Genomic DNA, 14264 nt, shown 5'->3' on the forward strand with positions numbered 1-14264 from the left:
ATAGGATTTTGACAAAATGAGAAGAGAAAAAAACATATTTCTATATTCATATTAAAATTCATTAGAATAAAATGGCCAGAGGAAGAATGCATTTTGACATGGGTGAAAATTCATCAGTCCATCTCTGAGAGCCACTCTCCCTTGAGAAGCTCCAAGACAAAAGGAACCAGGTTATGAAGCAGTTTATTACTGCACAGGCAGCAGGGCTGGGTTCAGTTCTTTGCAAGAAGAAATATATTTGGCATTTAGGGCCCAACTTGAGAGAGGTTTCTTTCTATGGCAATGTTTGTTTAGGTAGCTCTGCTCCTCCAACCCCACCTGTTCTCCCCCCTGAACCACATGCAGCTGTTGCTGTGGGAAAGACAAAAGTCTTGACTGGAGCATCACCAGAGCCTGGTGGGCTGCAGAGAGGAAGATTTACACACACAGAATTAAAAGCATGGACCTGCCTAGAGCTCAACTTCCACTGAGAAGGTTCTGGTGAAACAGTCTGAATCCTTTACCCTAATGAGTCAGAGGAAGGACTGCAGGTAGACATAAATATCTGAGCTGATACCAATCATTGCTCTTCTCTCACCTGTCTTCCTCAATGCAGCTTGAGATGAAATCCCATCCTGTTCTGACAACAGTGCTGTGGAAACAGATACCTTGCCACAAAAAGACTTTGGGTTAAATGAACTTGTGATTTCTAAGAGGAAAATGTAAAAAACTAAGATAAAGTTTAGAAAAGCAGTTACTTATAAAAGGAGTTAAAACCTGATTTTTTTTTCCCTTCATTTTCTGAAGCCTCTAGCTTATTCCATTATTAGAAAAAGGCAAGACAATTTGCCATTTAATCACTTGGATTCAGTCTTCCATATAAGCCTTTTCTATTTATATATGCAGCAAATTTTGATGGCAAAATTTTTACAGAAGACATTTGAGTTGTTAGAAAAAGCAGAAATAATTCTGTATATTGACCCATATGAAAAATAATCCTTTTCCTTGCCCAACAGTTAAAATCCATAATAAGATATGTTTTATTTAATACACTCCCTACATGCCATACGGATAAGAGAAATTAAATGTATAACCTAATGTTGGCAACCTTCACAAAACTGTCTTTCCACTGTACTGTCTAGATTAGAAAGATTTTTTACCCTAATAATCTTTCAACTTCTCAACATACATTCTCTCTTCCCCCCCACTACAGTGTGTTTTTATGTTGTAGCTAAATTTATCTGCAAGTGATGAAAAGGGTTTCCTTCCATTAGCTTCCTACAGACACCCACCAATCAGAATGTGTTATGCCTCTGCAGATCTTTTTCAAGAAAATTTGCTAGGGTAGCTCAAGCATTTAAAACACATTTTTCCTTTATCTCCTGCTTCCTATCTAGCTACCTTGAACTCCAATTTAATAGGCACTCAGTGATACCACAGAAAGAACTAAATGACCTCAAAGTCCACAGAAGAGGAAAATACAGGACTGCTTTTTCAGGTATTGATTCTGGAACTGTAATCAGAAAGAAATCTCTCACAAGCCAGTTGGTCTCAAAGGAAGGTTACAGAAACTTAACTCACTCAGGAGTCCTCAGTAAGATATATATAAGAAATACTTGTTGGGGAAATGGTGTTTAAAATGAACACTTTCATTATTAGGTGAGCACATAACTATAGGAAACTGGCCTACTAGGTCCATTTTCAGAAAGATGTGCTGTCCATCCTCCTTTTCTCAGCCACATGAGGACCTGAGCTGCAAAGGAATAGACACAAACCCTGTAACTCTTCAAAAATGGTGGGGGAGTAGGCGAAAAGTGAGAAGAATTAAAACAGACCAAATGAAGTACATGGAGGTGGTTTACATTAACACTTTTTGACATATCAGTAGCTTCTATTTTTGGTAGTGGTGGGATTTTCTTTTTATTCTATAAATGCACTGAATAGCATGACTGTCTTGTAGGTTTAAAAATGTATAACAGCTGGAACAGAGTTTGAAAAGCAAGTTGGGTTTTCAGAGGGGCTTTGAGGACTATTTTGTTGAAGGTGCTGGGTCTCTCATTTCTTCCTGATGGGGTTTTCAATCTGAGGACACATTTGCACAAGAACAAACCGCCCCAAAAGTAACATCACACCCAAACCTGCATTGAAATGTTACTGGGAAATTAAAAAAACCCCAATCTAAACACCTTCCAACTGTTTAGCAAGTGCAACTTATATATAACAGTAGGCCCACAGGATGAACCTGATTCTCAGAATCCCATGTCAGCTGTTCCCAAGCCTTTATGATGCTTTTTACTTTGAAAATGCAACTTCCCCCACACTACCCCCAAGAAAAAAAAAAAACAGACAAAGAAAATAGCATCTGCCATCTTGTCATTGATTCTCTTTAAGAAACTCGGCACTTTATTAATCTCTGTCAAGCATTTGGAAGCAGACATTCATACATCCCAACAATTGAATCCAACTCCACAGGCAGTGCCAATTCTTCTCCAATGCAAGGGTGACATGCTACACTGCTCATAGGTCATCTAATCAGCAGTGAAATAAAGAACTGCCAGACCTCATAACATTTAAGCTGTACGCAGAATGAAGTGTGCTGCATGCACCCCAGGAACTGGTGTACAAAACACACAGTGCAACACTTAGAAACCTGACTCAAAATTCATTCCAACTTAAAGGTTTCCATGTTAATTAACTTTCTTCTGTTACATTTTGCTTTGCCATCATACCATAACATGGGGAAATATAGCAAACTAAGCAAAGGTTTGTAGGCATGCAATTTAATGCAAAAATTTAAAGAAAATAGCAAAATACAAAGCTTTATTTGCTCTTATATATATGTGTACAACTGTACAACTAACAGTTTGCAAGAAAGAATGTGTTTTTTTTCTTAAGACCATGTATAGTTTTAACTCAGGAAAGGGCAGAAAGTGGGTCAGAGTCATAATTGGGTAAATGCAAACAACCAGAAATTAGTTCAGTTCTCCTCATGTTTTACAGAGCAGATAGGGAAGGTACAGTTCTCCTAACAGAGGGCAAAGGAAGCCTTTAGGAAGAGAACCAGCACCTGAAGCACTGCCAACACCATTTGTAACCTCTGGTGTTTGTAAAGAGACCTGGAGCCACCTGAGTGGCTGAGAAACCTGCTGGCAGTTCCTTCCTGCACTGTGGAAGGGAACACACCTCAAAATGAAGGCAGATTTACTTCCAATCTGCATTTTTTTTCGCAGTCCCGTTGCCTCAGCACAGCCAAAGGTCAATGACTTCAGCAGCCAACAATTAAAAAGCAGAAACATTGGTCTTTTCAACAGTCTCAGAGTGAATGATTTTATTTGAGAGCAATCGGATGCAAGGAAAGGATTTAACTGCAACTGCATTAGCAGCTACAGATTCTCTCTTTAACCTGATTTTTTTTTTTTTATTAGTTCCTCTTTATCTGTTTATTGGCCCAGGGAGCACAAGGGTGGAATTGAATGAGAAACCCAAGGGAGTTTCAGTCTCAGTCAATGCAATTTTCCTCTCTTTAGAGGCTAAGAACAAAGCCAATTGCTCTCCAGAGTTCCTTAAACTCTCATCCATCTATTCATCATCCTCATCCCTACATTCTTCTCCAGTAACACACTGGTCCTTCAAGTCCTACAGACTTTTTTCCCCAAAATTCATTGAGACTCAAGAAACTTCAGTACTGTCTTTTCTTTTGATTTTTTCAATGCAGCAGAACACCTAGAAACAGTTTTTACATAAATTTCCCATTTATTCTGCACATCAAAAGGATATGGGAAACACAATTAACATGCAGTTTTAAATGGAAGGAAATTTAAGAAACCAGAAATACCTAACTTGTTCATGGACACTGAATTCTTCAACAGCCCTCTGAAATTGCCATGGGAGGGAAAGCTGGGGAATACAAAAATATCATAGAAACAGCCACTAAAGGAACAGCAGTGAGAGAAATGCACAGTGACTTTGGAAATGGAGAAAATTGGATACTGTGCCCTCTCAACCTGTACACATGCAGTCTGCAGGTAAGATAATAAACAGTCCCCAAAAGATTAATGCAGAGGGAAGTATCTATTCTTGATATTCTTGTAAATAGGGCAAGAAACAATCACATCAAATTTTAGCAGAAATATTCTGACTAGAGACTAGAAAATCTTATTTAAGAAGAACAAAGCTCATGTGCAAGCTGTGGAACAACAGACAGTAGGAATATTCAGTGTTTTAACAGACTCGACAAATATTTGCTGGGAAAAGCATAGGTACTGGAGCAGAAGGGTCAGCCAAATGACTTTAAGGCCTTAAGTTAAATAATATTTAACAGCCAGCCCTTTTGTACATTGATTTAAAACCTCTTCATAAATTAGTTTATCTAAGCACAACCTACATTTTAGCTGCACAAAACCCATCCATCCCAGTCTGTTTCATCAGCTCAGGTTAGAAATCGGTTCTACGACATCTGCAACTGCCTTTATTTCAGCAACAGGGTATTCCCTCACTCTCTTCAAATGCCTGCTTAATCAGAACACTTAGTCAAAATACATGAGATTTTAAGTTTATTACTGTAAAAATGTCTCTAGAGCTCAATTTATATCCCATTATAATTTACTGCATTTTAAGCATATGCAACAACTATTATTCATGCAATCAGAAATGTTTTCCTGATTGCATTTATGCAGTTTTCAAACATGTATTATAACTGACCTTATTAAATATGCTGAAGCACCACTTACACAAAATCATACAAAGACACAGTTCCTCAACTGAACTCTCAAATAGCACTTACAAGCATGAATCAGTGCTAATTGTTTCACATTTATCATCTCTGAAATTAGCGTATGGGCAAAAGTTCTCAAACAAACAGCTGTGTAGGTCACAGCTTGGCAACAACTTGCTAAGTAAGTTATTTGCTCCTCCTCCACCCCAGACTTTTTTTTTTAACCCAATCTTCAGCCAAATACTCTGAGAGAACATGTTCTTTCTCATCACCTGTGAATGTCTACTCTAAATCTGTAAATCTTCTATCAAATACAGTAAAGTAAAATCATCAGTTTATGATGAACACTGAAGCTCAGGTTCTAAACAGTGCCATGTACTTCACAAGCAGAAATTCTTAGACTCTGTGCATTCTTGGTAATTAATTTTATTCCAAATAGTCTTCTGTCATGTTTTTATGTGTGTTTCTTCCAAAATAAAATGATTCCTTTAAAGTTTGTATGTTAAATAAAAATCAAAACGATGAGAAGTCAAAAACTTCAGTAGAAACAGAACCTTTTTCTTCAGTAGGCAGAAACAAATTACAGAACTTGATTGCCCACAACTTTCATCCTTGTACAGTCAATGACCCTTTCAAAAGATTTGCCACAAACATCCTTCAAATTCAACTGGAGAGTGTTTTAAAAGTGCCTTTACAAAAGTGTCTAGTGGTTCCATGTAATTGTGTCTCCCAACCTCTAGCTATTAAGTTCACCCCATTGTTGACCCCCCGCAGAAATATTCTGAATTATATGTTTTGTGAGTGACATCACTTTACATCAAGAAAAGATCTGATCCACAGTTGTGGATTTGGATTTTTTTTTTTATCAACATTCATAGAACACTTGAATATTACTTATGAAATGAATGCTTGGCAACTTGGGTACATTTACTTGAGCACATAATCAACAGTTACACTTTGGGAATCAAGATGTGCATAAACACCATGGTGTTAAAAGCTGGAAAGAAACAGAAATAAATAATAACCATTCTAGACATAACCTTTCAGAGCACATAGGACCATTGAGAAATGCTATTTTTGCCTGGAGGCTGTACACGAATCTGAGGAAATCAACATGTGGATGTCAGTGTGCTGTGCAAAGACCTTGGTTTGAGCAAGATGGGGCACCTGCTACTCCTTTTCCCATTAAATGAAGCAGAAGTGCTTGTACTAATCACATCCCCACAGTGCAAAAAACCTCTCCCTCTCCCACAAGACAAAACTAAAGGACTTGTATGAGAGCTTGGTAAAACAGAGAAGGGGTGTCTAAGGCACCACCCCCTTTCCTTGACAAGGGGCTAATAGACAAAAAATGTTACACCCCAAATTACCATGATAGCCTGACTACAGTGCTCCAGATCTCTCCATGGAAATATTCATGGCATTTACAGTGTACAATGAACTGAGAGAAATCAAAATTTTGAGTGTGTTTATGTAACATACCACAACTACTTGTGTTCTCTGTACTACTTTGTACTACTTGTGTTCCCTGTACCAGCCACACACACCTGAGCTGGACTGGGCACCAAACCATTACAGATGCATGAAGCCAGTACCAGAGGCAGGATCTTGCATCTCTTTGGGGTGAAACTGTAGGCTGGTGATTAAAATATTAAATCTGAGATAATTAACCCAGCTATTATTCCCTGTAAGAGTGCATCCCAGCCTCAGCTCTTCTTAAGAGGTATAATTTACCTTCACCTTAAAAAAGGTCCTTTCTTTGGTGCCAAACCCCGTAGAGCTGGCACATGTCACAGCTGCCATCAGCATCACTGCACACTTGTGTAAGATGTCAATGTCTTCTTTGCTCCCACAGAGGTTTATTCATCTCCTTAACAACACCAGCCTTTCTTCACAGAATCCTGCACAATTCTAGGCCAGAAAGGCTTCTGGAATTATTTCAGGCTAAAGTTGCTTTCAGAGTAGAATAAGGCCCCCTGCATATATTCATGAGCCCCGTGGCTCATCTGTGGTAGTGAATAAAAAGCCACTTATCCCACATCTCTGCAGTCAGAAATGACAGAATGAGAGATGACCATGACTGTGGTGTGAGTCCAAGAGAAGATGACTGTCTTAATAAAGACACTTTTAAACAAAAAGCTATAATCACAAGCAAAGTCTAATGGCATCAGGGAGGAAGCTGAATTGAGCTCAGTTAATATTACTTTTGCTTCAGTTTCTCCTGATTTAAAAAATAGGAATAATACAGTCAAAGACATTTTGGAATGGATTGGTGAGCAATAGTATTTTAAAACTGGGGATTACTACTCTGCTTTAAGATTAGAGGTAACACATGGCTTAAAATGAAACATTGATTGGCAGAGTTATTAATATTCTTCACACTTCTTTGACTTACATAATGTGATATGTAGCCCCTTTTGCAAACTAGGAGAATGATGCACACCTGATTTGTCATCATAAATCATTTTTTTTTTACCTCTAACAGCAAGGCAAACTCCCTAAGAGTAATGGAATAAGGCCTGAATGGTACTGAATTTTCACTTTTAAGACAATTTGATGATCAGATGCAAGTCCTAAAGTTTTCCCCGAGTTGCTTAAATGGCAATGAGCATTGCTTAATTAATGCTAACAGGGCTATAAAGAAACAGTAAAGCAAAATATGAGGTCTAAGAATGATAACTTCAAAGCAAGATCAGGGTGAGGAAAAATGAACCAAGTAGTAAGAAAATGCTAAAAAAAAAAAGAAGAATTGAGGAAGAATTCTACTCCAAAATGTTGGCTCTGCTCCATGGCATTTAGTACAGAATATGCCAGGATAATGCACTGCAATAATAAAGACACCAGGGTTCAGATCATGCATCTTTTTTGGCATTTTGCTGAAATGGTAAAGTCACCAGTGCATTGAGAGGCTTCAAATGAGTGATCCCATCCTTCCCCATATTACACACACCCATTATATTCTTTTCAGTAATAATGACATTCTTCTTATAATGATTTTTCCTCAGTCTTGAGAGCATAATTTCTGTGTATGAAATGCTTCCCTGAAGAAACAAAGCTAATAGACTTTTGCCTTAGTTGCTTTTGTCAGTGTTTTTACCCTGGTAATTTCCTAGGAAGAAGTTTTTGATTAAATTAATGAGGATAAACAGTTGTCAAATGTATTCAGTCCTCAGGAAACATGGAAGGAATAAAATGCACTGCCTCAAAGTTTGGGTGAGCTCTTTCCCCTCAAATCCAAACTGCAGTCAGTGACATGCTTGAGATGATGCATTTTTGGACATTGAAAATTTTCCATAAAAACACACTTTGATTGAAGTAATGTTTTTTATAAAACACCATTTCTTAGAGACGTCACCTGATGTCCTGAAAAAAAAGTGAATGTTTTGGTGTGCCAGAACACTGGGAAGGAATCTGTACTCACAATCAGAGATGGCTTGAAAAGGAAAAAAAATTTAGTCTTTCCACAAAGAAAGTATATTCTACTTGGTTCTAAAATTTAATTATAAAAAGGTGTAATGGTTGGAAAGGTAAAAAGAAGGTGGAAATTCTGTTGAAACTTCACTGAAACAAGAGGTCCTTACCATAGAAGGGGAAGATTTCCAGGTATATCACTTACCAGAGTGATTTCATAGCTGTGGTATACCATGGATTTTTTTCAGCTGTCTGTAATTGAAGCTATATTCAGAGATTTAACCACAAAGATCTTTATGTAACTCTAACAGGACAGGGAGAAAGAAAAATGCAAACTCCAGCAGTTGAAAATAAATAAATAAATAGGTAGGTAGCACAGCACCTTACCTGAGAACTTTACAATTTATACCACAGATTGAGTCCCTGGATAGCAAAAGAAAATAAATAAGCATTATGTCTAAGGAAAGCCCATCCCTCCAAAAAACAAAAAAATACCAAAAATTGCTAGAGCCCAACATGGCAAGGAAGAACCTTCTTAACTCAATGTGAGTCCAGAAGCACATCTCTGAGCTCTGTTAAATTCAAGAGCTCTGGTTTTGCAGACCTCAGCAAGAAGCTAACATCAGCCTTTCATAATAACAAAGATGCTCTATGCATTTGAAATGGTTTTCATTATCCTGAATATATGTTAATATCCTTAAACATGAAATACATCAAAAAAGCACAGATTCATCCTTCCCTCAAAGACAGAGAATTCCCAGACTATAAGGGAAAGTGATTCTGAGGGTTTAAAGTACAAGAAGAGAGACTGACTGTTCAAAAGATGCTGCTAAAATGGCAATGTCCTTTTATGCTTACTTTTCATGAAGCTGTATGCAGGGCAAAAAGCTTTCTTTGAAATGGTTTCTAACAGTTGTAAGATGTCTCAGAATTTTTTAACCCTGTAATAACACAAGGGAAAGAGATTATTTTGGATTTTTTTTTTGTCAGCTCCTTATTTTCCTCATCCTATTAATCATCTCTTATGTAAGACACTGCTGCAAAAGCCCCATTTCAGAAAGTCAAATGAAGTCAAATAATTTTGGCAGACAATGATATCAGTCATTTGTGCCTGACACATTTCAAGTGGCTTGGTTTCTTTCAAGTATTGCTCCCTTAGAGCATTCAGCAAATGAACATGTTTTCAAAAACTATTTGGAGATTCTTAACAGTACCTGAATGAGCCAAAACAAATATCATCTTATTACTTAATGTTGTGTATCATTTTGCTTGTTCTTTCATAATTTCCATACAATTTTGATACCTATACAAAGTTTCAAGTCATGTTAAATCACTTTCAAGAAGCATTAATCATTACTGCTAAAAAAAGCATATTATCCATCATATGGCAGAGTCACTTGTGCCTCCAAACTCCCACATGTCCCTGATGACTTTGCCATAATCAAGGCCTGGTACTTATGCACAAATTGAATTTACCTTTGTTTATGTCAAAATGGAAGTAAGAGGCTCTCACTGCTGTGAATAACAGAGAATGAGACATGGCTCAGCTCCTCCAGGAAAGCCAGTATGAAGTCAAAGTTCAGGGAAACAAAGTGTTTTCCAGTTATAAAAGGGTAAATATGACATACTCCACTCATTAGGAGAAAATTGCAAGTGCTGACTCAGGGAGATCCTTTTCCTTCCTGAAACCATAGATCAAATGTACAACTTCTTACAGAAGGTAAGAAATTCAGGCAGGAAAACTCTTAACTTCATTGGGGGCTGAAATTGTAAGTTTAACACTGAAATATCTTGAATTTGCACACTGCTTTGTCTAGGTACAGACATGGATATAGATACAGATCTAAGACATGGAATCTGCTTTCCTTCATTGGTCTATTTGTATATGTGCACACAAAGAAGAAATCAGCTTTATTGCTCGTGGCAATTTCCTGAGGCAAAGAAAACCATGAAGTACTGCAAGAGAGGGAAGTCTGAAAGGCCCTTGGAAGTATTAGACTAGGAACACTAACTCTGGATATGGTTGGTCACTTCTGATTACCAGAGGCTGCTGCCTCCTGTGGATTTCTGAAGCATCCTCAGTCACTGTCCTGCCCTGTTCTGGGAGCAGTCCACATCCCATGGAGCTTGCAGCAACATGCTGATACTCAACTAGCACTTTTCTAAATTGCCCCTTGAACAACACACACAGAGGATGTTTCATGGTTTGCATGTAGCACAAGCTGCAGCTACATCAACATTTCAAGTGTAATTGCAAGCCAACATAAATACACTTTCAGTAATACTTCTTAGAAGTTATATGACACATTCTACTGGAAAAACATGTGTATTATTTCAGCTTTCTTGATGGACTCTAACAAGATTTTACTTATTAAAAGCTAGTTTATATATATATAAACACCTCCCTAGGTATTTTATGACCTTTAAATGATTCAGCTGCAGCTTCTATTCTCAGTTCTATCAGAGGAAGATTTAAGGGGACTGTAATGATGATCTGTAGGAATAAGACTGGACTGCTAAGTCACTTTTCAAGAGCTGCCACTGAATTCTGGAAGTTAGTTGAGAATAGATCTCTGAATTGCCTGTAGCCCCATTGAAATACACACAGTGAGACTGAACAGCTTGTCCATTTTCCTGCATCAGCTAAATTCTGCACTTAACATATTAACTGCAGAAAAACCCCAAACAAATTTGACTTACAAATGGATACAGGCCACTTACAAACACAGCAAAAAATACAGTTAATTATATTACTCTATAATTCTATGTTAATACTGTTCATCTGCTATCAAAGATGTTTATTTGGTCATAAATGATCTAATTCTGTTTTTCCAGGAACCATTCTAACAAATTGGTAGAGATCCATTCATTTTCATACAACATTCAAATTAGAAGGAATGTTATACACTGAATTTATGATGTACTTCTACTGTTTTCTTAACATTATTTTTCCAAGTTACTTTAAAATGCATTTTTGCCTCACACAGCTTTAACATCAGACAACACAGTCCTATTTTATCCCATTTTAACCAAACCACAAATTCATGAAAATTTTCATCCTACTTTTGTACTCTTAGATAATATTCCAGTAGTTCCAGGCAGAATTTCCATTCAGATAATTTTTTTAAAAGTATAACCCAAAACCCCCTTTTGCACTTATTGTGATATTAATATGATCAGCATACAATTAGGGATAAATAAAATAAAATTTGATAGTTTCTCATATCCTACCAGCCAAATGTAGGCCAGAAGCAACGAATGGGAAAAAAAAAAAAAAAGATTAAATTGTAATAATCTGAGATTTATTGTAATTTCATTTCACAGGCAGCCAGTCTTTCAAGCCTACCATGTACCAGCCTGGCTGTACATGAATGAATTGCCTGAACAACTGGTTAAATTTCAGCCACTAGAAAACACAAAGGCTCCATTCTAAGGGTCATTAGAGGTGTTCCTGTGGTGTTGAGCTGAAGCTACACAAGATGAGAATCCTCATGGTCAGCACATTTATGGAGCTCAGTGGAAAATGTACATCCCTGGCATTAATTCTCTCCCTCCTTCTGGCAAGCTGCAAAACTATACAGAACATAACCTATAGCAGACATAAGCACTGTGTTCATCAACATGATCCCTGCTGGACAGATGCTAAGCAATCCTTGTGTTCTTGGATAACCACTACAAACTCCACATGACTCATCAATACAAGAAGTGGAAAAGTTTAGATAAAAGACTAAAGCAAGACTAAAAAAAACTAAATCAAAATAAAACAAAAAACCCTCAAACAAACAAACAAAAAAGCCAGCCAAAACCAAAAAACAAAAAACAAAGCAAAGCAGCTTTCCACAGGAAAAATGAAACTGTTCTGTGAGTACAAGGGGTTTTGAATTTATGGTGTGTATAGATTTTTAAAAAAATAAACCAATGCCCCCTACCAAGTTCTGGGTTCACTGAAACTGATTTCCCCTCTTCAAATTCAGAAACTGAGGTCAGAAATTCACTTTTACTCAGTAAACTGACCCTCAGAAGTATTTACTATGATTCTGCTTTTTCTAGATTGAATTTATTAAAGTCTAGGGGAACTGCAGCAAGTGATCCATAGAGAAGCCATTATGCAAAATGTAAGGGCAGTAACTGCTCATGAAGGAACTGGAGTCAGTTACAGGTTCAGTCAACTCTTCTGAACAATACTTGAACAAATCTAGAGGGTATCTGGTGTCCAAACCCCTAACTGTGAGCTAGGATGGATGATCTTGTAAGTGAAAACAGAAATCCATCACTTACAGCTGCTCAGATGGTGCAACAAAAATAGAACACAAGAAAGAAGTCTTCTAAAATCTTCAAACCATGGCTATCAGGTGTCAGCAAACACTTCAGTTCCTTCTCATTATCATATCCACATCTGGTGACTAAATTACTCATTCTGTCCAGCTCCCCAGTAAGTTTGGGGTTTCTGCTTTGGAAGAATTCTATTCCATCTGCAATATCCTCAGAACTGTAAGGTTTCTAAAGCTTGTTCTGAAGCTGTGCCTTTGCAGACATCATTCTTGTCCTGCTGTACCTGGATGCTCTAGGGGTACCACCATGGCTCTCTCTGGGAGTCACTGAGCACCCAGCACAGAACCCTCAATGTGTCTGACTATTATAAAGCTGCTTTTTGATCTCCACGTTGCTTCTAAGTAAAGTATTTAAACTATTGATTTTCTTGGCCACAATGCAATTTTATTTAAACAGAGAGAGCAAGGAGTGTGAAAGATCCAAATAGCTCTATTTGTTGACCACACAAACGAAGGTTTGCATCTGTTATGCTGGAAAAAAAGGCTAGGTCGTGGTGGACTCCCCTCACTCACTGGTTATAATTCACTTGTCATTACACACAGCACTTTTAAAAAAATTTAAATTCATACAACTGCAGCAGGCAAGAAAATAGGAAATCACACGCAGCTTTTGGAGACATTCAAAGGCTATTTAAGATGTTGAAGAGCTGCACAGAAGCAATTGGAATGTTTTTTACAAGTACTTTCTGGGGTTTTTTTATCCATTACATTCAGCAGTAAGTAATCAGCTGCCAGCTTTAGTAAGACTGCTCACAGGGGTAAGGATGCTACTTTTGTGACTTAAAGAGTCTGTTGAAGCAAATCTCTTGAATGTAGAGAGGAGAAAATAATCCACAGGAATACACAGTGTGGTACGACGCAGTTAAAAAATAATCCAAAATGCAGAATCATTAAATGAATGCCATCTAATATACTCTTACAAATAGTACTTCTAAAATAAATATTTTGATCAAAAGATCAAAATCCTGAGAGAAGTGTCACACATCTATATTCAGTTTAAAGCAGCTATGAGATGTACAGTGTTGGGACACATATAGAACAGTCACTGCAGCTAAAGACAAGAGAGAGTAGAGCAGGAAGCTTCCAACTGTGAACCAGATGGTTCCCTATGTAGGGAAGCCTCCTCCTCAAATTTTCCTCCAAGTCATTCTGTCCATTTAGAATGAGGTTCTCCTGTCAGAATAACAGAGTTTGGAAACATGTATTGTGAGATCAGTAGAAAACTCCTAGAGATCCAAAAAAATGTCCTTTGTCTCCAGGGAATTCCCTGCCCACCTGGTACAGCAGCCTCAGCTGTTTGTTAATGGTCCTATTGAAACATTTTTTTTTTTAGATGATGTGATTTCCAACTCTCCCTCTCAGCTTCTGGGCTGTGGGTTTAAATTTTTAACTGCAATATGACATTACTCCCCGCTTGCCTCCCTTTGAATTTCATATAAAGGAGAGTACAACAAAATTTTTCAAAGCAGTCTTGCCCCAAACATGCTTTGATTGTCAGTACAAGGAACATCCACCAAGACTTTTGCAAAAGGCCTCCAAATTTTTAATTGCTTTGCTTCCTGATGCTATGTGCAATATAACAGATAAAGCAGTCTCACCACCTCCTGAAAAATACTGTATGTATGTAATACTCTCTGTGCCATCAGAGAGTACTTTAAGCACTAATAACTCCAAACATTCAGAGAACAAGAGAGTAGCTACCACCAAATAAAAAAGTGATCCACAAAGAATCATAAAAAAAAAAATAAATTTAAAATGATGGAATTAAGAAAAATAAATGTGTGAGCCTAGCAGCTTCCAACTTGTGGCTTCCTAACCTTTTCTACACA

At 37.5% G+C, this 14264-nt stretch overlaps 1 protein-coding gene across 2 annotated transcripts in view; it reads right to left on the bottom strand.

The window, feature by feature from the left end:
* The window catches only part of SPOCK1 (SPARC (osteonectin), cwcv and kazal like domains proteoglycan 1), a 268583-nt gene that overhangs the window by 218038 nt on the left and 36281 nt on the right, over positions 1 to 14264 (bottom strand). The window lies entirely within an intron of this gene.

The sequence above is a fragment of the Parus major genome, chromosome 13 (assembly GCF_001522545.3).
Source record: "Parus major isolate Abel chromosome 13, Parus_major1.1, whole genome shotgun sequence".
In the NCBI taxonomy this organism is placed as follows: Eukaryota; Metazoa; Chordata; class Aves; order Passeriformes; family Paridae; genus Parus; species Parus major.